At 43.6% G+C, this 26,656-nt stretch overlaps 1 protein-coding gene across 3 annotated transcripts in view; it reads right to left on the bottom strand.

Moving 5' to 3' along the window:
• CYYR1 (cysteine and tyrosine rich 1) overlaps positions 1-26,656 on the bottom strand; it is a 60,410-nt gene that overhangs the window by 6,155 nt on the left and 27,599 nt on the right. The gene's annotated exons all lie outside the window — the stretch shown is intronic.

The raw sequence follows: 26,656 nt of genomic DNA on the forward strand, positions 1-26,656 counted from the left end.
TGATTTCTTTTAAAATGGTCCAGGGGACGGAATCCAGCTCAGCCCCTGAAGTAATGAATCGGGCTTTCCTTGAAACCATACAGAGAAAGGACAGGAAGCCTCATTGCGCTGACACACAGGAGAAAAACCTCACTAAAAGGGACTGAGGAACTCCCAATAATACCGAGGGCAAAATTAGCCTTTCTGATGAACCCTGTAGTTCACTTGGGCTTGTTGTCAGGAATGGGAATGAAACGTTATATGAACGAGAGTATTTACAGCCTCCCCTTTTATGAAACAAACCCAGTGACTTGCCAGAAATATTCTTACTTCGTGCACCTCTTCTTTCTCTTTGGAAGCCATCTACTGGCTTCCAAAAAGTCAACAGGAGTCAGAGTAGACTCAGTATTTGAAAAATCAGACTTTTTATTTAGGAACGTAAATACGAATTTAAGAGTTTGTTTGTAGGTACCAACTTTGCAGGAATTTGGCCAACATTTGCAATAATACTGAATTGTATAGCATAAGTAAACACAGACAATTTGCTGTCTTAGTAAAATACACTGCCAGGGAGCTAAATTGTTCTCTGCTGTTATGTAGCAATGAATGAAGGGTGTGCAGGGAGAGTAAACCTGCTAATATTTTGCAGAATACATAAAGGTCGAATTTATGAAATGCTAACTCACGGCAGCAAGCACTTGGCCACAAAAACAGTAGCTCAAAAGTCATTTTGGAGCACTGCTGTGATCAAGTACTTTGATACTAACCTGTATGAATAACTTAAAAAACACCTCCCCTGCCTCCGCTTCACCATGACCTTCGCTGGGAGCGTTGTGCTATGGTCACAGAGAATGCTCTTACACCCAAATTTCTTCCACCCACTTTCAGGTGGAAGAAACAGAAGCAGCCACCGCTGGCCTCAGGACCTGGGCTGCATTTCTTCTTTGTGCATGGCTCGCTGCACAGCACTTGCAATCCAGGTAGGCTCTGCCAGGCAAATCTCCCTAAATCCCAGAAACTACAGTAATTTCCCTTGCTCATAATCGGCAGCAAGCTGAAGAAAATGTGACTTCCATCCTAAAGGCTGACAGACGTGGGTAATGCACAATATTGCACACATATAGCTAATACATAGTATAATTACTTTCCAAGAGCTAAATTAAAACTTCTATATTGATGAAGCCCATTTTAAATAGAGTTTAACTCAGCTGTCTCCAAAGGCAAAGGCGCCCCATTTGTTCCACAAGCATTCAGCTGGATGCCGTTTGGTTATCTGCCCCAAGCAATGGGTTGCACTAGCAACACAGAAAGCATTCTTCATGCACCAGTGCCTACCAGACAGCTTGCATCCAAAGCCCACTTTCCCCTCCTGCATGAACAGCTATTGCTCCAAAGCAGTGTCTCTCCATTAATTCAGATGCAGATTCAATGATACTCTACATAAGAAGAGTGTTCATAAGGAAAGGAAAAAACATGACAAAATGTCTGATGCTGTCTTCAAGAGGAGTTTCCACTGTTCCTGAGACATTATGCAGATGCTTGTATACTTGTCAGCTTACTTTGGGTGACAGAAGTGAGATCTGAGGCCTTACTTGCAGTACTGCAGTTTCTTGTAGTGACCTTTGGATGGTGCTGGCTGACGGGCACCATCCTGCCTCTGCAGGGAAACACTGGCAGGGCAAGACAGCTGCAGAAAGCCCATCGGCATCTGCCTGCATCTGAAATTCATAAAGAGCTAGATTTGGCTAGTATATACACGTGTCTTAAATCCACTGGCAAAACTTCCAAGTTTGAAAAGGCCTCTCAGTCTAAACACCAAGTTCTGCCAGGTTCACTATGCAAAATGAGTTGTGTTTTAGCTTAGAGTTGTGTTTTAACTTTAGTTGTGTTTTAGCCCGCATCAGCTAGCACATTCTTTTGCTCGTATCCACCACAGCTCCTGCTGGTTGTAGCCATGAGCTGGAAACAAAAATGGTCACCAAAGAAAATATCCACCAGCTCGGCTCTGTCAACAAAGCTGGTAAGTGCAAGTCCTGCTCATGGTTCAGAAATCAGGACAGAAAGTGGTTTAAATAGCTAGCTAGACCTACCGCTGCTCATGGATCCTTGTTTTCACACTGCAATGGTAAATTTAGACCACCTCTGGGTAGTTACGCAAAGAGAGCCTGAGGTATGGAGCAGAAGATGTAGGTCACTTTTTAAATCCGGCTGCAGCCTGGCTGAGCATCAACAGAGAGGCATTCACTGGCCTTTGTGGGCTTCAGATTAGAGCCAGAGTCACACACGTTGAGCTGCTACAAGGGACAGAGTGTTTCACTTCAAAAGGAGCTGGCTGGGAGGACATGGGGAGATGCGCACGGGGACACTCCCTGGCACACGTCCTGGTGCAGGGACCTGCTACACCTGCAATGGCTCCCGTAACGCTACGGGCACTCTGCCTTCCTGCATCAGTCTGAGTGTCCCGGCACGGTCACAGGCATGTAATAGCAGTCCTCTGGATATAACACAAAAACAAAGACTTGTGCTTTTTGTGGAAAGCCCATGGTATGAGTAGAATGTGTGAAGAAAAAAAAAAGTATGCATTTTTTAACAAAGTGTCTGGGTTTCTTTTCATGCTATTAGGGAATTTTTGAAAATAAATGTCCTATAAATATGGATCCCTTATTTTATATTTAAAAATGCTTGCTTTGTCTCTCTTTGTCTCACAGATATTTTAGACTTCTATGTAGTGACACAGAGGGATACAGATGATATTTTTCATTCTATCTCCACCGCAGATCTTTTCAAGGGAAGCTGCCTAAGAGATAAAGGACAGTGTAGAAGAGCAAAGGGAGACCTACAAACCACACAGCAGAGTCATATAGCAACTGGGAAGTTTGAAACAGAGGGAAAACTTTGAAACAGAACAATTTAAAGGAAAACATTATGCAAAGTCATTTACAGAAGCAAAAGACACATGAAAGAACAAGCACCAGAGAAAAACAATGCTTGAGAAAGTAAAGAGGGAGAGGGGAAAAATAATTTTAAAATGGTGGAAATGTCAGGAGGAATTGCCAGGGTAAAAATCAGATAGAGAGAAGCAGCTTTGGAGGTGACTTTAGCAACATCCCACTTGAAAGAACATAAATCTGATTTACAGTGCTGGCCAGACAGTGCCCCGTGCAGGGATCAGCCGGGCAGGGACCTCGCTGCCTGAGCAGGTGGCAGGGCCGAGGTGCCTGGGGTCAGGCACTCCGTAGCCTGGTGTAACCAGCCAGCTGGGTGTTTTACTCAGGTGTCAGAGCCATCATTTCACCTGCTGGAGCAGGGGGTTGGACCAGCTGACCTTCAGAGGTCCCTTCCAACCTCAGCCGTACCGTGATTCGGTTATCAGCAGCTGCCGCTCCAACCTGCGAGCGCCAGGGTTGAGGTGACCAGAGAACAGGAGAGGGACTGAAGAGCAGCCCTGTTCCTTCAGGTTTTAATGAGTGGGAGCCAAGTTCATTTAGCACCATTTTCCCCTTGAGAAGTCCAGTAGTTTGGGATTTTGGCAAGCAAAGTGGATGCCAAACTTGCTCAGGTTAATACTGTCTCTGTGGTCATCTCCACTTTGGGGCCAATGGATCTCAGAGGCCTAAAAACCTTACAGCTCAATAGGTTAGTGTTTCCAAAAGGAAGAATGATTACTGAGTAGGCATTGATTTTTAAACTTATTGCCAAAATTTTGGAGCCAACTCTCCACAGCTTGCAGTGTGATATGGCAGAGGCTTGCCTAGTCCACTGGCATCCTTCTACTGCTGCAGTTTCTCCTTCTTTGGTTCCATCCTAACTTTACATGTGGTATTGCCTGCAGCATAAAACTTTGCCTGGAAGCCTGGTTTATTAATACAAAAAGAAGAAAAACCTTTCAATCAGCTTTTCCAGAAAGCCCACAGACCATAATACAAAACTTCTTAATCCCACCAGCACCAAGACAGTCCCTCCCTCGACTCCCCCCTATATCACTTGCTGCTCACCTGGGGATGCCCAGGGAGGTGCACGTCTCCAAACTCCCCGTGTCACCATGCCCAAGGGATGCTGCGTGGCACGTCACCCCCGGCCTCCTCTTGCCTCCAAGGCACCTTCCGCACGGGGGCTTGCATGTTGTCCTTCACAAGCAGGTGTTTTCTCTTGATTTCTGTTTTCCTTTAGCCATTTCCCTCCCTGGAACACCTTTAAAGGCTTTCTTAAACTGGGGAACACAATAGCAGCAAGTAGCCAAAAAAGATGCCTAGGGAAGACCGTAAGAAAAGGAAGAAAATGTGCGTTCCTCTCCTCGCTCCCTCCAATGTTTTGCAGCACAGCAACTCTGACCCAGACAGGTCTGTTTGTTTTTTAACTGTATCACTCAGTGCACTTCTCTGCAAACCTGCCCAGCCTCTCTCTGCCCTCATGCAAATTTTAGCATCCACAGCCTCATGTGGCAAGGAGCTCCCCAGCTTAACTACACACCTGAAGAACCACCTCCTCTGCTCTATTCTGCACTGAACAGGCAGTTTCCCCAAGCCTCCTAGCTCTCAGCTCTTCTGTCACCAGCTTCCCTGTCTGCACTGCCCATGATTTTAAAGACCTTTTTAGCACCACGCCTGGCAGTCAGCTCCCTCCCATCCTGCAAGATCCCTGTCCTACCTCATTCATTTGTGTACGGGAACTGCTTTATACCTTTAATCGCTCTGGTCACCTGTCCTTGTACTTATTCTCATCCTATTCTGTTGGCTTTTGAGTGCTGCATACAGCATTCAGATTGCAGCTGATGCCAGTACTACATAGAACCATAATGATGTTAGCTGCCTTATCTCTACTTTTTTTTTCTAAAATAATCCATGGTATTAGATTTTTTTTTTTTTTTTGTTAATTTTTTTGCGGGGGCAGTTGGGAGCTGAGATTTTGTGGAACTGTTTACCATAATTCCAAGTCTCATTTCTGAGAGGCAACATCAGCTCAGAGCCCATAATTTCATGTGGGAGTTGGGACGGTCTTTCCCAATATGCATTAGATAATGTTTACAGGCCCTGGGTTTCCTGCCATGATGCCTGGACACGTGTCCTCTACTGGAGGACAGAGACTAAAGTTAGCACAAGAGAACTTAAGCCACTGGATTTTCAAAAGCCCAGCTCACTCAGTAATATCCTATCATTTTAGAAGCTATCATTGCAGAAGTGGTAGCGCTCTACACCAGAGATTCATTTATACTGGTACAGAAGTCCTTTCATTCTGTAATAGCTTACGTCAGCAATCTTACAGAAATGTGACCAAGTATGGCAAGAAGTTGGTTAGAAGCATGTGAAGATCAGTATTCCCACTCTGCCTTCACTGTATTTCATTACCCTTTTACTGCAAGAATGACGTGCCATTTTCAGTCTTCACTTTGGTCAGCTGATCTCTTCTATCTCATCGTCTTTCCTAATTCCCAGTACTTTTTTAGTCCTCCAATTAATTTCTTGCCAATTCTCCGTATCTGTGATTTGCTGGCACTGCATCTCCGGAATAATATGAATAATAATGCATGTAATACATTTTGGAATACTACTGCTAATACTAATAAATACCCTTTAATTTCTTCCGTCTTTTGGGCATTCAAAAAGAGGCTGATAAAGGGTTTTTTAAAAATCATTCTTTGCGATAAAATAAAATAAAAAGAAATCAATGATCTTTGATCTTCCGACCCAGCCACTGACGCTTTGAAAAATGTACTCTTCGGACTCTTAATCAGACCTGATGTTCCTTGCAGGCAGGGGGTGCTGGGCTGTTTATATAATTTGGTTAGCAAACCTTGGTTTACTCAGACTGACAGCAGAAATGCACCTCTCCTGAGTGCACTGAGCATGCAGACCTGCTCTGGGGGCTTTCCCCCTTTTTCAGTTGCCCCTCTGTTCAAATAAGGGCAAAACCATGTAGTGAGCGCCTGTCCAAGAGGCTGTGCTGTTCAGGGCAGTTTGGCTTTATGGCTGGGGCACTTGAAAGCCCCACTGCTAAAACTGATGGAGCAATGGTTGATTATATCTGCAGCCCAGGTACCCCATGGCTGAGCCTGCAGCCACAGTTTTACAGCCGTAGAATGAAGAAACCAGGGTAACGTGGACTGCAAAATCATCTAACTCAGGAATCAGTGCAATAGTCAGCTAGCTGCTGCCTCCTGTTTTAAATTAAGTAATTAGTTTATGGAGTAGCAACTCAAATGGACCAGGCTTGCCTTTGAGGCTCTACTTTGCAAGATCTACTTAGACAAAATTCCTACTAGTACTTCATTTTAAGGCATGTTTTACAGCGCAGAGGAAGGCAATGATTGTCTGCTTCCGTAAACAAAACCCGTCTGCCTATTACAACCGAGTACAAACTGTACTTGGACGGTATTCCCTTCTTTTGTTCCTGTTCAGTTGGATCTAAGGTGTGCTGTTAATGTTTAATTCCTTCAAAATTGTTTCCTCTGTGCCCTTCTCTCTCTGCCTTGCTATATTCACGACATTATTAACTCAAGCAGCAAAATATTCTGAGTAATCCTGGTGTACAACAGAGAGGTAGTGAGTGGGTAATCATCCCAGTTCCTGACCTCCCTCCTCCCACCTACTTGTGGCAGGTCACCATCTAAGACTACTCTGTATTGTTAAGCTGCATAACCTTGCAAAGGGTTAAAGGCTGGTACTTTCTGTCTTTTAGTATTACCAGTGCATGAGCAATAGGGTACCTACTACAGCTTGTTAAAAAGCTGCAGAGCCACTGAAGTGTAACTGTGGCACACTTGCAAAACCAGGGAGAAAATCATACAAAGTGCAAAACAAAAGGACAAGTAATTACAGCTTGTTCTGGTTTGGGCTATCCTTGGAGAGACTCTTTGGACAATTTGCCCTTTGAGAAATATGTAGATATTTTATGCTTACTTCCTTTATGCTAAACCATAGACCTTTCTGCTGAACGTGCTGCTTGGCCAGGGAGGCTGCAAAGTGCTTCAAATAAATGATCCTGGAAAGGTGTGTACGGCCCAATGTAGCTGCTTGAGCAATGGGAGAGTAGAGAAGGCGGCAGCAGTGTTCCTCTTGCTGGTTCCTGAACTGCCCTGCCTTCCTCTGCCTGCGCACCACGGGCCTGGCATCCTCCTGCTGCCCTGCGCAGAGCAGGCGAAGGCAGGGATCAAATTGCTTGCACCCTGCTTAAGAGTCAGTGCCAGGAGCAGGGCTGTCTCAGAAACAATTTTATGGACAGAGGGAATGATGCATGAAATGGAGCCGGGAAGTGCACGCCACAATTTAACAAGCACAACACTTAATACACAGTGGTGTTATTAACTGATCACAGTTAAGCAAATACATTTTGATCAGCCTCAGCCTGCCCAGCATGTTCGTTAGACTGATATGTGCACATATGCAGATGCTGGTTTTGAAACTCTGAGCCTGTCTGGCAGTTCAAAAATTTCAGAACACTGCCAGAATGTGAAAAGAATAAAAATCAACGTGTGTTTAGATTAAAACAAGCGATTTAAAAAAAGTCAGAAATACAGAAGTAATTGGGGGCAGGAAGAAAATGCTTTCTTTTTTTTTTTTTTGACTTTTTATCTGAATGAATTCTGATTAAGATGCTGCCAAATTTTCCAGTTACCATTTTCCACCCTCATGCTCTCTTGCTGCTTCTCTGCCCTCGCTTTCCAGCAGCTCCTCTTGCTCCACCTTTCCCTGCTCAGACATCCTGTCCTGTTCCCTGCAGTCATGACCTTCCCTTGCTCTGTAATGTGCTTCACATGCTTCTCTGGAAAGGAAACAGAAGCCATAATGCAATTTCCACTTTTCAAAAGGCTCCTCATTGTGTTTATGAATCCAAGGCCCAACCCGGTGTTGTCTTAAATAGAAAATTGTGGTGTAACTGCACCTAACGTAGACTTTCCTTATTTTAGGCATTTTTATTCTCATAATGCCTGCAGTTTGCATTGCTGGCAGAGCCTGCCATTTAAAACACTTTCTGAATCAACAACAATGGGAGAAGCTGTAATTGCTGCCCAAGCTGCAGCCCTCTGAGAGACAAAGTACGTGCTGTCAAGATGACGTGGTGGGTTTCCACGAAGATCACAAGGTTAGTAGCCCCAGTAATAACTCACTTTTGGCACCAACCTGTTTACTGGGTATAAACACTTCAGAGAATCCCAGGAATATTATCTTACTGGTAATTCTTAACATACTCTTTCTGACAGCAATTTTATTTATACCAGCTTCTGCAAACAATGACTTTGCACACTCCATGAGCTCAGCACAGGAGAATCCTGCAGCTCCCCTCCTGGGAAGCTCTTGCTCTAAGAGCCCGACTTACTGTGCTGACTTCTGGACCTCTTGCCTGTGGGATCCTGAAATCTCAGAGCGATTGCAGTCAGACCTGCCTAGTTTTACAGATTGTTTTTACCCTGTTGCCAGAAAGGTTGATAGCTCAGCACTTCTTAGCATGCTTACTCCCTGCTCTGAGGCTGTAACAAACCCCAAAGCCAGCTTCTGATGGGATTTTGATCTGCCAGGGAACATCCCACATGGGGCTGTTACTTGGCTGGTGAATGAAGTGAGCAGGCACTACGGGAAAGGGCCATAAGACGGGGCCCTAAACTCTTGCTCCGCGAGGCAGAGGAGCATAAAAGCAGGATGGAGGTGACCCATAGATTAATGAATTTTAAAAGACAAAGAACTCAAATGGCTGTTATTAAAAAGAACAGTTTCTCATGATTTTCATGTCAATTGGCTAAACAGAGAAGGAAACGCTAGATATGGAAACCAGAGGAGAGCTCTGTCACAGTCCAGGATGTCTTCTGTGAACTCACTTCATTTTCTTGCTGTTGGCCTCTATGTCTGTCTTCATAGTTTCACACCACTCTTTCAGTTCTGATCAACTTCACTTGCAAAACTGTGCACAGTGAAGGCTGGCCCCTACCTTATTTAATTTTCTCCACACAAGGCTTTGTCTTTCTCAGCAGCCCTGTGTGTGCAATCTAGCCACTAGCCCTGAGCACTGCGGCACAAGCTGGAGTTGCTGGCAGAGCTCTGAGCTCTGCCACATAAGCTCTGCCTCTCTAAGCATCCTCTGCTGCCACATTTCCTTTAGCTGAACAGAAACTAGTGAAAGAGAATAAACTGGTTGTTAGAAAAAAAAAAAACCACACTTCTGTCCCTTAAGCTGACAACCACACCACCATTTCTAGCTTTCTGAAAAACAACAACAACAGAAGTAGTGCTCTCCTCTGTGTTTCATTTGGGTAATGGGATGGAGGAAGATAGGCCTCAGGGTGACTTTCTTCAGCTGCTAAGAGCTGGGACCTGATTCCTGGACACGGCACCCTCCAGGCTTTCCCAGAAATGCTCATGCTGGCACAGCAAAGAGCAGGACCCAGTGACTTAGGAAGGCAGCGCTGGAAAGGACTTCCCCTTCTCCATGACCAGTGGAAGCATGAACTTACGCCAAACTCAACTGACCTTGCATCTCTGGCCCAAACTCAATGACTGAGTCAACTGAGAAAATTACGCTTTTTTTCCTTGCCAGTTAAATACTTTTCATGACAGAGTTGTCTTTGAGAGGCAAAAAGCCACTGAATATAACTCCCAGACAAGGTTATTATTTGGTTTGCTAATGAGAAACCTGTTTGCATTATGTAAATGTGCCTCTTCCAGGCTGTGACCCTAGGCTTTCCAGGTCCCCCTCCTGGGCTCCCAACCAGGCCGTGCTTCAAGTATTCTGTCTCAAAATACTCTGAAAGAGGCAAAAGCCCAAACTTGGTCTCTTGCATTTGGTCCATGGTTCATACAAAACTGCACACTGCTGACTCAAGGTCTTCTTCCCAATTACGGAAAAACTGAGGCCAACTGAAACATCTTTCCTCCTTCGTGGTCAGCTCTGAAGACAAAAGTAACCTAGAAGCAAATCTAGTAGCTTATGTAAATTGCTAAGTAAGACATATTTTTAATATTGAAAGATTTCTGCCTGGATGCAACACAGCCCCTAAATACACACTTGGTAATCACTGCAAAGAATTGCACTGTCAGCTCCCGACAAAGACAGCAAATCCAAATGTGAGCTTTCAGGGGAACGTAGACCGTGCTGTGCAGAGGGAGGAGCCAGCAAGCAAATGCCCACAGACCAGATATTACAAAGCTAATGGCAGCTCTTTTTTTTGTGCCAACTGACCTGGAAGAGCGTCACAGAGACCATCATCCCTGAAACGCCCCCTGCCCATTCAGCACATTTTTCATGAGCTCATCATTCCCCCTCAAGAGGCATCACAGACCTTGTTCTGGCATCCTAGGATATATCCTCAGCACCTATATAACAGCACTGTTTCATTTGTACTCTTTCATTGACATTAGAGAGCTATAAATTACTCCCAGAACAGATGCTTGTTAACTCTTCTTCTTTTCTCCTCTCCCCCGCCCCCCCCCCCCCCCTTGGAGATCGAGGGGAGGAAGAAGCAGAGAATTTTGCCTTTTTATGCAATGAAGAGTGGGAAGATTGTAACCAAAACCCCCTTTTCACAACAACAAAGTGAATACAAGATGAAGCAATAAAATACCTGAAAATGAACAGATGACTCCAAACAATTCTCCTTTAATGTACCTGAAAAAAATGCTTTTGACCTTTTCAGAAATTTGATTCCCACAACATAAGCCGTGCCCCCCAAATGCATTTATGGTTTACCAAATTTCAAAATGGAATACTTTACTGCTTTTAGACTTCCACCTGGTAGACAGACAAACAAAAAAGATGTAGGCCTTTTTTTTAGAAATTGAGTAATCTGAAGTGGCTCCTGGAAGATCTGGGAGAAAAGTCTGGATTAAGAGATTAGTCAGCTTCATATATTGTTTGATTCCATTTAAAAAAGAAAATCATAATTTATGTGCACTGCCTGAGTGAAATAGCATTTAAAAAAGGCAGTACTGCACTTCTTGAGTCTAAATAAATCTAGCTGGGCATTGAATTATCCAGCATAGGGGGATTTTTCCCTCATATCTTCCAATAAAAATAATAAGACACTGAGAGTTTAATTTTAGAAATTCTGGAGCAGACTGAAAGAAAAAAAAATGTTTTTCATCTTCTCTTTCCATCTCCTTTTTCTAATGCACTTTAATATTCAACTCTCTTACTCCTGTGAAAGCAATAAAAGAGCCTCTCCTGCATTATTTTCTGCATCAGATTTATAGCACCAATTTCATTTTTCTTTCTCGTTCTTTCTTCCCAGGTGCTGTCTCAGAGCTTATGAGGACCACAGAGATAAAGATGCATCGCACCCAAGTCAGTGGAGGTTGTGGCTGTAAGTCACCATCTGCAGAAACCTACAATGAACTGCAGTATTTACATAAGTCTTTGCAGGATTCAAGCCTTATTACGTAGCACAAGCAAATTATGGTTTTAGTGGTTTGGAATACCCTAGTTAAGCACGCATGAAGTGCCATTTACAAATTTAAAGTGAGTTAAGTGCTTGGGTATATGAATCATTTTCTGTTTCTGAAGAAAGGGACTATGAGTCAGAAAACTAAAAAAAAACCCTGAAAATTAAACTGTATTTACAAAAATATTCTGTGGCTCTTACAAGTTGCATAAAATGTTGAAAGCTGCTGAATCTGAAGGCAGCTATGCGGAGGATGCAGAAATTGCTGTGCGATAAAACCGTATGCACACACTACATTAAGTAACGTCGAGCTAGACTTGACCTCTTCCACCGCGGGAGCTCTCTGGGGGCTGGAGAAGAGCCAGTTACTGATCACTCAGCAACAACCTCCCTTGTAAATGCGAGAGATCCTTGCTCACCTGCTTGCAAGGTCCCAACGAAGGGAAACCCCTGCACTGGGCGAGGGGGAGCAGACCAAGGACTCTTCTTCCCCTATCCCAGGAGACTAGACATCACCTAATCTTGTAGGGCCATGCAGAAAGGACACCCTGATGTCTCTCTGGTCCCTCCCTCCCCATTCTCAGCGTCACTTCACCTTGGTTTTTACACCAGTGAGATGCTGCATAGTGCCCTGATGTCTTCAGGCACAGAGCCCGGTGCCTTTTCCCTCCCATGCAGGGAAGGTGAGAAGCTCTCTCCGTGAAGGCCCCGCTCGGCAGCCTCAGGAATGAACTTAAACATATGCTTAGGTCTAAATGTAACACTCCCAAGGAAGCCGACAGACTCCATGTACTTTGCTAAATAAAAGCCTAAATCCGCTGCCTGTCAAACAATTAAAATGTTATCCTTCCGTTTTAGTTTTGCCTAAGGTAACAACAGCTTTGAGGCTGGCTTGACTATCTGAAAATAAATGCTCTGCTCCCCCTCTCCGAAAGGCGAGGCAGCCTGGCAGAAGGCTCTCCCGTGCTGTGATTATCACATCTGACAGTAGTTAAACACACCCGGGAACACCAAAGCGCAGCCAACCTTCAGGTGTCCTTTGCCATACTGCATGCTCTAGTAGGTTTGTGCTCCTTCACGGGGCCGAGCGTTCAGCATCACCCTGTGAAACCACAGAGGCATCCGCGAGCCAGAGGAGCTCATATCCACACAAGTATCTCTGGCAGCAGAAATAGAGATTTAGTGACAGTCTGAGCTATTTTGACAGGATGATCTGTAAACATAACATTTTTTGAAGTTTTCCTCGAGGCTTTAAGTACTGCTGTTATGCCACGACCTGTTACTAATCTAAACTTTACACAGTTTTGCAACAGTGCGAAGGAAGTGACTGAATACCATTATATGGCTTGCAAAATATTCAAAATCAAAAGCATCCACCACCACTAAACCACATATCAATACAGCTTTAAATTAAGATATATGTTCACCAGGTCATTTTTTTTTCACAAGTGTCACAGTCCATTAGAGTCACTTCAGACCTGCGTGCATCTGTTAGATAGAACAGCCAGGTTGGTCAGCGCTGTGGTGAAGTAACACAGAGAAATATTTCCCCAGGAAAGCAGACCGAATTATGGCCCTTGCTGTAAGCAAACCATGCACCCCACCGATTAAACGGGAATTACATCCCTTAATCAAGAAATACACATTTGCCTACACAGTTGACTAATATACTTTAGAGGAACACTGTGAAACATGTGAGGACATACATGTACTCTGCCCCAGAGCCGCTCCCCAGAGCAGCTCCAGCCTGGAGACACCATCACTCAAGAAGGGACCAAAAAGGATATTTCACAACTGCAACATGGCATATGCAGGGTCAATTTAGAAATTTATCACCAGAATTAACACACTTGTAGAGGAAGCTTGCAAAATCAAGATTTTCAACAATCCAAAGAGTATGGCTCTGGATCAGCTTTTCGGTGGATACAGCTGGGGTTAGCTACTTACGAGGTGTGAATATTGAGCTTGGCACATTTATAAAGGCAACCACGCGGTGTGTTGCCTGTGATAGCAGGAGCCTGGTCACGGTGACCTGGGAGTGCAAAGCAAGCAAAAGTTCTGAATTCAAAGCTAAGCTGCAGCAGGTTTAAAAAAAATGCAAAGACATCAAAAGGACTCGTGCCTCTCTGAGTCAGTGCTAAGTCACCAACGCTCTGGGAAAGCTCTGGGCTCAGATTGAGAGAAGGATCTAATTAGCAACCCCCATTTTCAACTTCTCCACATTTTCAAATCTTTTCTTTCTGAAGCAGCTGCACGCATCAACTGTTCGCTTACAAAACCCAGGAACACTCTTGTACCAAGCAAACATGTAGGCCAGCACGTATATTTTTATCCCATCAGGACAAATGAAGGTGAGATAGTATCCTCAGACCTGTCTCACTGTGGCATGAGAGTGGCATGCATTGACAGCCGCCTGATGGTACCAGAAGCATGTCATGGACCAAACAACCTCAAGTGCCAACTCAGTTAAATAACCATACACTACATTTTCTGAAGTTCAAAATAGAAGCATGCTTGCCAGCTCTGGGGAAGACAAGTGGTAAATAAAAGAAGAGCGGAGCGATGAGAAACAGAAAGGCAGACAATACAATATGGCAGAGAAAGCAAAAAAAATGGGAAGCTAAGAGCAACTCCATTAAAGGACCAAAGAGACTAATAAAAGGAAGAATTAATTGGTCCTCTCTGTGCCACTGAGAATCTCTCCATGTGCCTTTCAAACTTCAAAGGATACTGGCACTCAAACAAGCAGAGTAGAATGGAAAGGTCCTGACTCAACAAAACACTTCATCACTTCAAGCTGAACATATGTTTAAATGCTTTATTGCACTGGGACTCCAGCACTTAAATGGAACGAGGAAAGGAGGAACAAAAAAAATAAGTGGCAGTATGTTGGACTTGGCAGAAGTAGCAGAACGCACTGCATCTAATACGTGACATTAACTGAAACGGAAGAAGGCTGGGAATACAGTTAGGAATTAACAAGCTTTTTAGTACCAATGGCCCAGATGATGTAATGGCCTGGAAGGACTAACCCTGAAGTTAAGAGAAGCTAATGAGCCACACCGATTTCTCTAAAACAGAACCAATTTTTATGAGCAAATCTCTGGTTAGTGCCTCGCTTTTCAAATGGCAACTTTGCTGCTTCCCACCCTTTATGTAAGTAATCAGCATTGCAACTGGACTGAAGTTTTGCAGTTGCGAATGGCACATCTTAGGGATGTGACAGCAATGGCACACACGGATCATGTGAATAAGCAAGGATGGGGGTGATGGGAATATCTGAATTCTGGTTGCCAGACATGAGAGCATCCAGAAGTAGGAGAACTGCACCAGAAACCTGTGGCTGTATCACCCGGCACACACACCGCAGAATGAGATCTTGCCATGGGAAGCTGCTACATTTTGGCCCAAGATGAAAGTACATCCAGCCACAAATTGCAGGAAGCGCCACAGAGAATGAGAACAGCAGTGAGTAAGGTGCCAGTTGTATTAATTAGAAAATTAGGAACTCCTATTTGAGCAAACTGAATCACCACACAAAAGGATAGCACCACCAGGAACAATAAATACGATTTTTAAAACTTGTTAAAGGCAGAAAGCAAAACATTACCGAGTATAATGAAGAAACCAGAGAAAATAAGGGAAAATAATGTTTTATGATACAGCTCTCATTTTCAGCCTTTTGCAATGGAGAGCTTACACACTTTTGAAAGTATTTTTTTTCCCGGTTTCATTATTTCAGACTTTTATGCATGTTTGTGTGAACAAAAAACATGACTTAACAATCAGGCAAAGGTATTTTTATCCGCCTATCTTTAATGCTGCCCTCTGGTCTTACAGCACTGAATAGAAGTTGAAGTCGATACAAAACCCATAAAGCAAGAGAATACAGTAAATGGTATAAACGACTTAATGGTGTAATTTAATGGAAGTATTTCCTGCTATAAAAATGCACTTGCGCCTTTCTTATCACCTGCCAGCTTATGAGTAATGAAGTATGTGATCTTCTAGTTACCTAATTATTGTAATGATTCTGTAGGTTGTTTTGCTTAGGAATTCTTTAATAATCCCTTTTTCCACATTATGTTTCTACCCTACTTTATCACATAGGTAAGTACAAAGAAAGAGATTTACAGCTTCCTTTTTTTTTTTTTTTTTTTTTCCCTGATTGGAGAACTCAGATGGAAAAAGAAACATACATACTTGCACGTTTTATAAGACTGTAATTTCGAACACCAGGCTATCACTTGATTTTCAACCTTCAAGTCCTGCACTGGCCAAAAACAACAGAGCTTCTAACTGGACTGCATCAATGACCAAATAATCACCATTATTTTTAAGAAGTGATTTGCATTTTTAAAGCACATATAAGAGAGTAAAATAAAGAGTAGCCTCACTGTATTTCTAAAAGCTATTTTTTGCAGAACTATTGTTCAGTACATGCCACACAGTGCAGTTATCACAGTAAGAGATAAATATTGCAGCTGCCAAAGAAGTAGCATGAAGTATCCGTGGAATCATTTCAGTCCCATGGTGCTTTGGCTTTCCTTTTCCAGCAACTTCTCTTGAAAGGTGTTTCATCTATTTCAAAATGTTTTTACAACCCCCTCATTTCTTTAATGGGTTTGGGGATTATGAACAGACTCTCCCACCACCAGGGAATCAGATAATGCTCAGATAAACATCTGTTTGGAGACTCAAGGTTGTGCTAGACCCATTACCAGATGATGGGTGGTCTGGAGACCCTGTTGTAAAGACTAACTTTTGGGAAGCAGAGAAACAGATAAATTAAATCCTTCCATTTCAAAACAGCAATTTGGTAAAGTGCTTTTTCCTATTTCCCTCCTCAAAAACAGGGTTCAGGAGATTTCAGGAGAAAGGTTTTCACCACTAATGACAGGCTTAGCTGAAAGCTCATGTGATTTAAACGATGGTGTTCCTTTGTTCCTATTTAATTGTCAAAGGAAAGTCATGTTTTAATTTTGCCTTTTCCTCATTTACTAATTACACAGAAAGCTATTTCATTTAGCTTATTTAGCCCTTTACAGAATTAAACTCTACAAAACCAAAACGTAAATCATGCTCAATCAGTGACAGTTTAGGCTACCAGAAAGCAGTTAGGTCTGATTTGAAGTAAGGGAAAATTTAAATGCATATCCAACACATAAGTCAAGATCAAATACTCCCCTTTTCCTAGCCTTACAGCTGTGCTTTGTTTCCAAAGATGCCAACAAAGGTATTGTTATCTGACTGCATTTGACTGCCATTTTGCAACACACTTTGGGTCCAGCTATTCAACTTTCGGCCTCAGGTAAGCAAGAAATGTCAGGGTGAGAGAAAGCAAGGAGCAAGGAGAAAGTCTCTTTCTCAGCTTTCTAAGGACCTTTATCTCTTTTTAATTGATTGACACCAGACATATTATACCCAGACACCCCAGTGATAGAATGCGAGGGAATGGCACAAAGCTGCACCAGGGGAGGTTCAGATTGGATGTTAGGAAAAACTTCTTTACTAGGAGGGAGATCAAACTCTGGAACGGGCTTCCTAGCAAGGTGGCTGATGCCCCAAATCTGTCAGTGTTAAGAGACATTTGGATAATGTCTCAATAATATGCTTTAACTTCTGGTTAGCCCTGGTGTGGTCACAAAGTTGGATTTGATGATCTCTGAAGGTCCCTTCCAACTGAACTGTTCTATTCTGTATGTGAAACCATTCACAATATGGGAAATAGCTTCTCATTTCTTCTTTCCAGAGGACAAAAAAGTTGTTTCAGATTCCCAGGTGGCTTGAGAGGATGTAGATCTATGAAACTTAACAAATATTACTGCAGATATTCACCAGCCCAAGACCTGGCTCAGAAGGTGTTGGAATACTTTCTTCCTCAGTAGCAATCCAATGACCATTTCTGTTCTTCCTCCATGTAAAACTGTGGTCAATGAGAGATGAAATAGTTCTGCCGATAACTACAGCCCCGTATGGGGGGAGGGTGCCCAGGTGGTGGCAGGGGTCTGGGGGACGCTGCGTGAGGCGATGCCGGGGCTGCCCCGTGCTGGCCCCAGCTGGCTCCAATGGCCCCACCGCAGGGCACCAAGATGGCGGCACCTCGCCTCGGGGGCAGCCTGGGGAAGGGAAGGCAAGCACCACATGGCAGGGGGCAGTGAGGGGAGCGGTGTGAGGAGCGTACCTGCACAGACAGCAAGGGGAGAGGTGGAGGAGGGCAGGAGGTGCTTCAGGTACCCAAGCAGACATGTCCCTGCAGCCTGTGGAGGAAAAGTGTGAGGAGAAAGGAGTGGCAGAGAGGAACTGTAACGGACTGACCACAACCCCCCATTTCCTAACTTGGTGGGTCGGGGGTGAGGGTGTCGGCAGAGGAGCTGGGAATGCAGGAGACAAATTGAGACTTGGAAGAAGGGGGCAGGGGGCAACAGGAAGGCACTTGAGTTTTTGTCTTCGATTCTCAACAACCTTCTCTATTTTCAATTGGCAATAAACTAATTTTCCCAAAGTCAAGTCTGTTATGCCCATGACAGTAACTGCTAAAGTGATCTCCCGGCCTTTATCTTGACCATTGCCTTGCCATTTTCTCTTCTTCCTCTGTCTTGTTGAGGAGGGGAAGTATGAGAGCAGCTGGGTAGGCGTCTGGCTGCCAGGCAAGGTCAAGCCACCACAAGCAGATAAATACTATAGCATCCTAGAGCTATTTTCTTCCATGACTCAGGCTCTCAGACACAGATGTCCTAAGATATCTTAAGTACCGAATCCCTATGCCAGGAGAAGTCAGATTTTCAACTCATTATCAGGGAGGATCTATTTTAGAAACACCCAGGACTGTCACTTAGCTGCCCACTCCACCTCCCCAGAGATCCCTGCTGCAGGGACCACTCAGGTTTCTGCTAATCACTTACCCACCCACAACAAATAACAGCCTGATATATTATGAAAACATGAAACTGGAGTTTACCTTAACTGCACAGAGCTTGACTGCCATTTTGAGGCAGGAGGCAGTGGTAAGGCTTATTTTCTCATTGAAAGGTAGGCTGTTTTTTCTTGGGGGGGTGGGGTGTAATGTTAATATGACCTCCAAAACAAGGCAATAGAAAGTTCTGCTCCTTCCAAACATTTCTGCTTGGTGAGACCAAACACGAAGCAGTCTATTGTAGAAATACCAGAACTTGCACAGACCTTCAAAGAATACATTATATTTAAAAATGTAACACAGGTGCTCAGAGGTTAAGCTCACCTATTCTGGTCTCAAGCTGACATGACATAAAATCATAAGGAGAAAAGCTTTTGTGATCCGAGCTGAGGGAACAGGCTATTTATTAAAATGTCATACTGAAAAACTGCAGGTAAGTGACAATAGTTTAAACAGAAAGAAAAAGTAGAATGCAGGACAAAAAAAAAATCCGTGTTTAGCAGTTCAGTAGTATTTAAGAAGACTTGAGAGTAGCTGGTTAGCCGTAATTTTCAGAAAAACAAAAATCTCCATGATTTAATGTGGAAGGACAAAATAAATATTGTCTCAGTACTATAAAACTAAAGGAAAAGCATTCTTATATTTAAGAGTAAACTTGTTAAACACCTGTGTATCATCCTCTAAATTTATGAAAATACAGCTAAATCACACTTCTCACAAATACCTGTGCCCACCCTATTAACCTCCCACAGAGAAACCTGAGGCGCTTATTTTAGGATGTGTGCTGCTTTCGTATTATGTGATGCTGTAAAGAAATTAGTCAGTGCCAGAAGAGCAAAGCTGGGAAATGCAGCCAAGAAAATCATAGCCTAGAAGCTACCATGGTGGCAGAAAGAAGATTTGCTGCTGTCCTGGGGCTAACAGGGAAAAGTGGATGATACCTAGTCCCTTCCTGCCCTACCAGTCTCAGCTCCTAGGGACAGGATCTCAGTAAGGTTGGCTGAATCAATCACATGAAATGGAGATGTCATGGTGGAAGGTATAGCATGCCTGGACAAACTAGAGGTCACAGACTGTATTTTGCCTTCAGTGCATGTCTTCTCTTTGCTATCTGAAAAGACAAATGGAATTTTTATACACTTACTCCTACACAGCAGGTTTTCTTTGCCAAGATAAACAATAGGAATCACATTTTTTTAAGCTGTGAAGTTGATGCTGGTGTCCCTAGCTTGGTTTTACAAATCTTGTGTAGGACAGCAAATTAGCTTTACAAAAGCACTCCTGTCAGGTAACTAACCAACAGCCCTATTCTATGAAAGGTGAAAAGGAGACATAAGAGGTTGAATTGCAGCAGTTCCTGAAAAAGAAGCAGGGATTTCCAATCGTCATATGTATCAGCTGCTTCACACTGCAAACTTGCAAAATAAAGCTTTATAATTCCCAAATGTTTTACTGCACGTGATAAGGAGATGTTGAAAAGCAGTGCTAGAAGCTTCCTCAACAGTCAGAGCACAAGGATCAGTGCAGAATGCAGAGTCTGATGCAGGCTGTAGGATCCTTTACTTTCTCTTCGCATACACATTCAAAGAGTCTTAAACTTAAAGAATGTGTTTGAGATATTGATGTTGAGCCAAAGAGCCCTCCAGTGATTCAATCTGACTGTAGGCTTGAATTTCCTTCAGTACTCACAAGGAGTTCTTACCCAGGTAGGCTGGCAGTCATAAATAAATGTGCAACCATTTGTATCTACCAGCAAATTTCCATGATCTGTTAGTTTGGATTTGGGCTAAATGCAAACCAAAGCTGACAAAGTTACAGGTGAGAGCACTGATGTATAAGCAAGGCTGGCAACAAATGGTAAGAAGCACCCCCAGAACGTACTACAGGGAGTTTTGATCTCATCCAGGCATCTCAAAAACAGACTTTGGGTTTATTGGGTGCTTCTCCTGCTTCAGGCATGGTGGCAAACAGAATGCTTACTGAAAACTTAATGTGCTCAATACATAAGCACTGAGGGCTGCAGACAAGCTGAACATAGCTGATGGAAGTAGTCAACTTTGGGCACTTTTCTGCCCTTTTCTACAGTGACTCTTAGACATTTCCTCCCCCTTCAACTGCAGGATGAATGGAACGCGTGGTTCCATGGCAAGGAGTTATGCTGTAGATTTGCTTGTTGTGTAGTAGTGAGGGAAAGGCCTCTAGCTTTCCTGGGGCTGAGGTAAATACAGAATACTTTTATTTAGGACTAAGTCATAGGACAAGCAGCTGAGTGGAATGGAGTCATTCCCCTCTTCCTGATAGAGGAGGAACAGGGAGAAAAGAAACAGGTCCACTGTTAATAATCAGGAAGAAAATCTGGTAGCACATCCCATTCTTCATAGTGTTTCACCATTTACATTCATGTGAAATGACAGTAAAAGGTTTGCAAATAAGGACAGGAGATTACACTCACTTTGCTCTTCTGTAAACATGCAAGTTGAAAAGCAGTGGAGGAAAAAAAAAACACATAAATTGGGCATTCATGGTAGGAAAAACAAGATTGTATTGTTTCCATGAAATCCTCATGTCAGATTGTGTAAGAGCCTTTTAAGCACTACATCGGGACCTTGCTCTGCAGAGACCCTGTCATGCCCTGCAGGCTATATGTGGCCCTAAGCCCCCATAAATCTGTGTGACACTCCTTCTTTCACACGACTGGTGTTGTAGCAGACAGTGAGTTATCTGACAAGCACATACATTCCTCAGATCATTATTACATGCTCAGACCTAAAAACCAGGAATGAAATGCTGGCACAAATGTAATATAAGAAGACAGTACCTGTCCCCCTGGGAATCTTAATGGCAGTGCTGTGCACTTTTGAACCAGGCAGAAAAATCAAGAAGGTATGTAATAAAATATGAGTGAGCTTTTGTAGAACAAGTCCTATCAAAACCCCCAACAATGTGTTTTTCCCTTTTCAACATTTCTGTTCTTTTAATCTTTATGTCAACTTCCCATGTTTCAAATAAAGCAGGAACTATTAATGCATTTGCTTTCATTTCAGGAACCAGGAAAGCTCTTGGCTCAGGAACTGGTGATTGGAAACAGTTATTTTTCAGTCTGCCTGAACATAAAATGCTTTGGAAGCCATGATGGCATTGGCAATGTAATTCTTTCAATGTTATCTGTGTGGTGTAAATCCAACCCTTTTTGAAATTCATTGCTGCCAGGCAAAACTATTCATGCATAATACATATCTTGGAGTTGGACACAAGATTACTGACATTATATTACTCCCTATTTCCTTTGTCATGGAAGCTCTGAATTGCTGGTGAACAGAAAAAAATGTCTTATGTCTCGCATAAAAAAGACCCGTCAACTATATTTTTATTTACCATTGCTGAGCACTGACTCAAAGTTTGGCATCAGTGTAAGAGTTGCTCTTGTTCTTCCTTTTCATAAAGTTTGGAATTTGTTTGCATTGTTCATAAACCGTCTTTGAAATGACATTAAGGCAGAGCATTCACAACAAGCACAATCACAGTACAAGTAACAACATGTGTTATAAAAAAGGTGCGTATCAGTCATTCTTTAGGGTAAATCTACCTGTGAAAAATGAAGCAACGCTGAGGTAAGCCAGTAATTTTCCTCTGAAAGCAGTAAGTCTACATTTTGCTAATATTCTTCACAATTTTATAAGGCAACACGGAGTCACATTTGAGCTTTGCTTTTTCATCTTTTTCAACCTAAGCATCTCATTAACCACCTTGAAAATAAGTATTTGTTCCCAGGACGAAATGGGTGTGACACTGTCTCACATGCATGTTGGAAGGGCGGTGCATCCTGGCCACAACTGGACTTCTGGAAAGATGACTTCAAACAGTATTAGACTAACTGCCTCTGTGTGTGTCAGTGCCTTCCACATCAGATTTGCAGAGTATGGAAATTTTGGCCTTGCTGTATGCAGTTCTTACCTCTAGGTACAGATGATCAGGGGTTGACCAGTGGGGTGTTCACAGTGCAAAGCTCCCTGGTTATGTGACATCCCAGGACCCATCATCAGGCCCACACTAAGATGGCCCGTCCCTACCCTTCATCTGTATGACCACGACAGAAGAATGGTCACAGATAGCTTTGGCAGATAAATATCTTGAAGTAATTTCTAGGGGATAGCAGTGGGTCAGATCTAAAAGAAATTCAACCTTTGGAATGCTTAAAAACTACCTGTAATCAGGTTCTTCAAAGTTGTCTTATGGGCTACTTAGGAGTGCAACTATTCACCTGATCTAAGTTACTTCTAAGGTGTTTCCAAGAAGGTGCTTTTGAGAAATTCAGTATGATTTAAACTCTGGGCTTCTAGCTAATAGCATGAGAAGTATGCAGAGTTAAATTGTAGAGCAGAAGTCAAGCTGACAACGGCTGTTGGCATGGACCTACCAAACGTTGAGCCCCTGACCCAGGTCTGTCAGGTCCTTCCCCTCATCGTTAATCATGCTTGAGTCAATATTTTAAAAAAAAAATTACATGGAATGAAACAATAGCTACTTAAAGGAATCAATGACAACATTTGTAGTAGCAACTTACACAAAATATAGTGTAACAATTTCTTGGCAGTTTCAAAATAAGGAAATAGAGCTAAGAGGTCTTTAGCATAGCTTTTCATTAGTTACAACACTTCCACTGATGGAGGGAGGTATCTATCCATCTCACCACCGTGATTTTTTTAAACATAGTTACTGTCAAAATCCAGTCCACTTCCACTTCAGAATCTCAAATGACAGGGCTCAAAGAACTTCTTGTTGCTTTGCTTAAGTTCTCTTTAGTTCACTATACCTCCGTCCTCCTGAGTCTGCATATCACAGCTGTGGCAGGCCTTGTCCACACTTGAGTACTTGCACATAAGGTGAGTTTGGAGACAAGTGCGGCATCCCCCAGAAGTCCTTGTGCTCAGGACATGGTGTAGCAGAGAGAAACAGGACAGGAACATGATCAGCAACTGAAAGCACCTATTCCCACATAGGGATGGGCTGCAACAAAAGTTACTGCTGACTGAGGAACCTGCCACCTCTCAAACATCCGTAAGAAGGCAGCTTCCTATGGAGAGCCTCTGGAGCTGTTCCAGAAAGTTACTCAGTTTTTCAAAGGGTGAAACAATAAAAAAGCTGCTGCTGCTGAGCTGGTATCCCTAGTCATGCTACCTGAACTGTAGTTGTGCCCTCAGTTTGGGGGAAATAACTTTTTGAATGAAAATGGTCAGATGTGATGGACTTGTGAAGAAGGGTCATCCACACAACCCTGAGCAGCAGCTTGTGTAAGTGCAGAGTGACCATACAGTTCTAATGATCCAGCACATCTGTGTTTGTTTCTCTTTTAGCCCTGGTCTAAACAGTCTGCCTTTGTGGAGGAAGAAGAAAATCAGTGAAGATGGACAGCAGGACAGTATGCAGGAAGACATAAACACGATTGCCAGAAGAAAAGAACTTCTTGCATGTATTAGTTATTGTCAATTTTGTTCAGAGGTAGATTTAGTCTTACATCAGAAATCACTTTAAATATGTGACAGCGTCACCTACCATTTTGGCAAAACTGTCTTTTTCTTCTGAGCAGCTTTTCCGGATTATCATTGTCCTGCTGGTTTCCACATTTGGCCAGGCTGATCTCCTGCCAAGGGCTGCTGCTGAACTCTCCAGCCCTCTGATCCTCACAGCACCTCTGCTAGTCCTGACACTTGCCTCAGGATCAGCATCAAGAGGGTGGCCTGGACAGAGTCAGCCCTGGAAGAAGGAGACCACTAAATGTGCCAACCAAATGGAGTCATGCTACTGCCAGGAAGTACCTGCATTGACTCTCCTGTTGACATGGGAGCTGTAACCATTTAAAGTCTCCAGAGAGAGAGAAAAACTCCTTCCTACCACATTCATTAGAATGTTTCTTGCTGCTGATCCATGTGGAATAAAACTTCAGGACCTATGCCAGCACATGAAAACATAGAAGCAGACACAAACCATGCAGTATTTTTCCAGGGATAATGTGACACAAAAACTTGAAATTCAAGACCAGAATTTTTCATTTAAAAATACTCCAGGATTTGCAAACCCTACACAACCTCATGATTTTTACTGTTCTGATTCATAAATCAGTGATTGCCATCCCAAGGGTAAAGAAAGGATTTATATTTGAAAGCATATTTAGGATTTATTGGCAGGATTTGTACTGTAAAGGCATGGAAGGATTTGTAAATCTAATTTTTCACTTATAAAGGCTTTTGAGGATATGTGTGTGGTAAATCCAATTAATATAATTTTAATGTCATGATTAAAAATCAGGCAGCCCTCTGCCCCAATTTTGAACCATGTCAGTGCAACCCACTGGAATAGTGAGGGGACCCTGCCATTGAGTGAGGTTGTCTGGAAAAGCCTCGCCTACCTAAAATGGAGACAGGAGAGAAGGAGCGTGGCTTCCAGCCACATGGGTACTGGAGAAGAAACATTGACGGCAGACAGGTCTTTAACTTTTGTCTCAGTACCTCCTCTGCTTGCTCACCACCGTCTCTCCTGGGACCACAGCAGGGAAACAGAGGCACTTTTAGCCCCAAAGAGGCTGAAGGGAGACCTCCTCCTTTGGACCCAGCTGTGTCCCCACATCCTGGCTCAGCTGTCTGACCTTGGGGGCAGCACCTTCCAGGGATGGAAAAGATCTGGTAGGTGATCAACCCATAGTTTGGGACATCTATCTGCAGGGCATGGCTATCTCCAGACTGACAAACCCCACGATACCTCCCAAAGCTTTGACTCTGATAGACTCCTCTTCTGCATCTATCCCTGTCTGGGTCAGGGCACCCCAAAACACAGAGTGGTGGCTCAGCTCACAGCATTCACTGCACTGGCCCCCACAGGCACATCCTCATGCCGGAGAATTTTGTGCTTGAGTGATGACACTACCTTCAAGTTTATTGCTACCTGAGAGACCACGGTCCTGGACACCATTAATCCTTGAAACCCCAGCTATCCCAAGGTTGAGCAGCTCCACTGCATTATCTCCGCAGAGTTTATTTTGAGGATACAAGCTAATTTAGATCCTAAACAGATTTAGATTTTGAAACTCTACTGGCTGTAGGTGTGAAGGTGTTTATAGCCACGTGCTGTGGGGCTGCTGCGTGAGGCGATGCCGGGGCTGCCCCGTGCTGGTCCCAGCCGGCCCCAACGGCCCCACAGCAGGGCTCCAAGATGGCGGCGCCTCGGGGGCAGCCTGGGGAAGGGAGGGCAAACGCCACACAGTGTTTGAGGGGAACGGTGTGAGGAGACAGCAAGGGGAAAGCAGGAGGAGGGCAGGAGGTGCCCCAAGCGCCAGAGCAGATCTAGAGAGAGAGAACGGTGGAGCACATACCCACAGTGCAGCCTGTGGAGGACCCCACACCACAGCAGGTGGCTGTGCCATGAAGCAAGCTGTGGCCTGTGGCGAGGGAACAGGGGAAAAGTGTGCAGAGCAAGGAATGGCAGAGAAGAGGTGGACTGACCACTGTGCCCATTTCCCATCTCCCTGTGCTGCTTGAGAAGATGGGTGGAGGAGTCAGGAATGAGCAAAGTTCAGCCTGGGAAGAAAATGAGGTCAAAGAGAAGGTGGTTTTAGTTTTTATCTTTGTTTCTCCCCATCCTCCTCTATTTTTAATTGGAAATAAATTAAATTAGTTTTCCCCCAGGTCAAGTCTAGCTTTGCCCATGATGGTCACTGGTAAGGGAGCTCCTTGTCCTTATCTCGACCTGCGAGCTTTTCCATCCCACTTTCTCCCCCTGTCCTATTGAGGAGGGGCAGTGAGAGAGCAGCTGGGTGGGCATCTGCCTGCCAGCCAAGGTCAACCCAACACAGAAACACAAGAAATGTTGGCACAATTCAGGCTGCTGAGATAGCAGCACCTATGCTATCCTTCTTCCATCACTGCAGTTTTGCATTTTGTAATTTGTCCTTGCCACTCTGTCAGTGCTTTTACTTAACCTAATTATGCATTTGCTTTTTTTACATAAGAACAACCACCCTCTTCCTGATGTTTGAAACAGCTAATGCAAGACAAAAGAATTCCAAATACTTAATTATCCACAAGAAATTACTTGATTATAGTAATGTTAAAACAACTGGTATCACATATGCACTTGGATTTTAACCAGGGTCTGTTTTCTGCATTCAGATTTGCCCATTAGTTACTAAGTCTCCTGGGTCAGCAGCTAGAACGGCCTGTGTCTTTTCGAACAATGAAAATGACTTTTAAAGAAACCAAATTTCAACTTTAGGGCCAACCGCCTGCAGGGTAAGATCAGGGACTGAGTACATTAGCTGAGCCAGACCTTGCCAATTTGCATCTGGTAAAGATTTACACAGAGATGCAGTTATTGCAGCAAGGGACCAGATATGAGGAGGACTG

Source organism: Anser brachyrhynchus (assembly GCF_964034855.1).
Source record: "Anser brachyrhynchus genome assembly, chromosome: 1".
NCBI classification, from domain to species: domain Eukaryota; kingdom Metazoa; phylum Chordata; class Aves; order Anseriformes; family Anatidae; genus Anser; species Anser brachyrhynchus.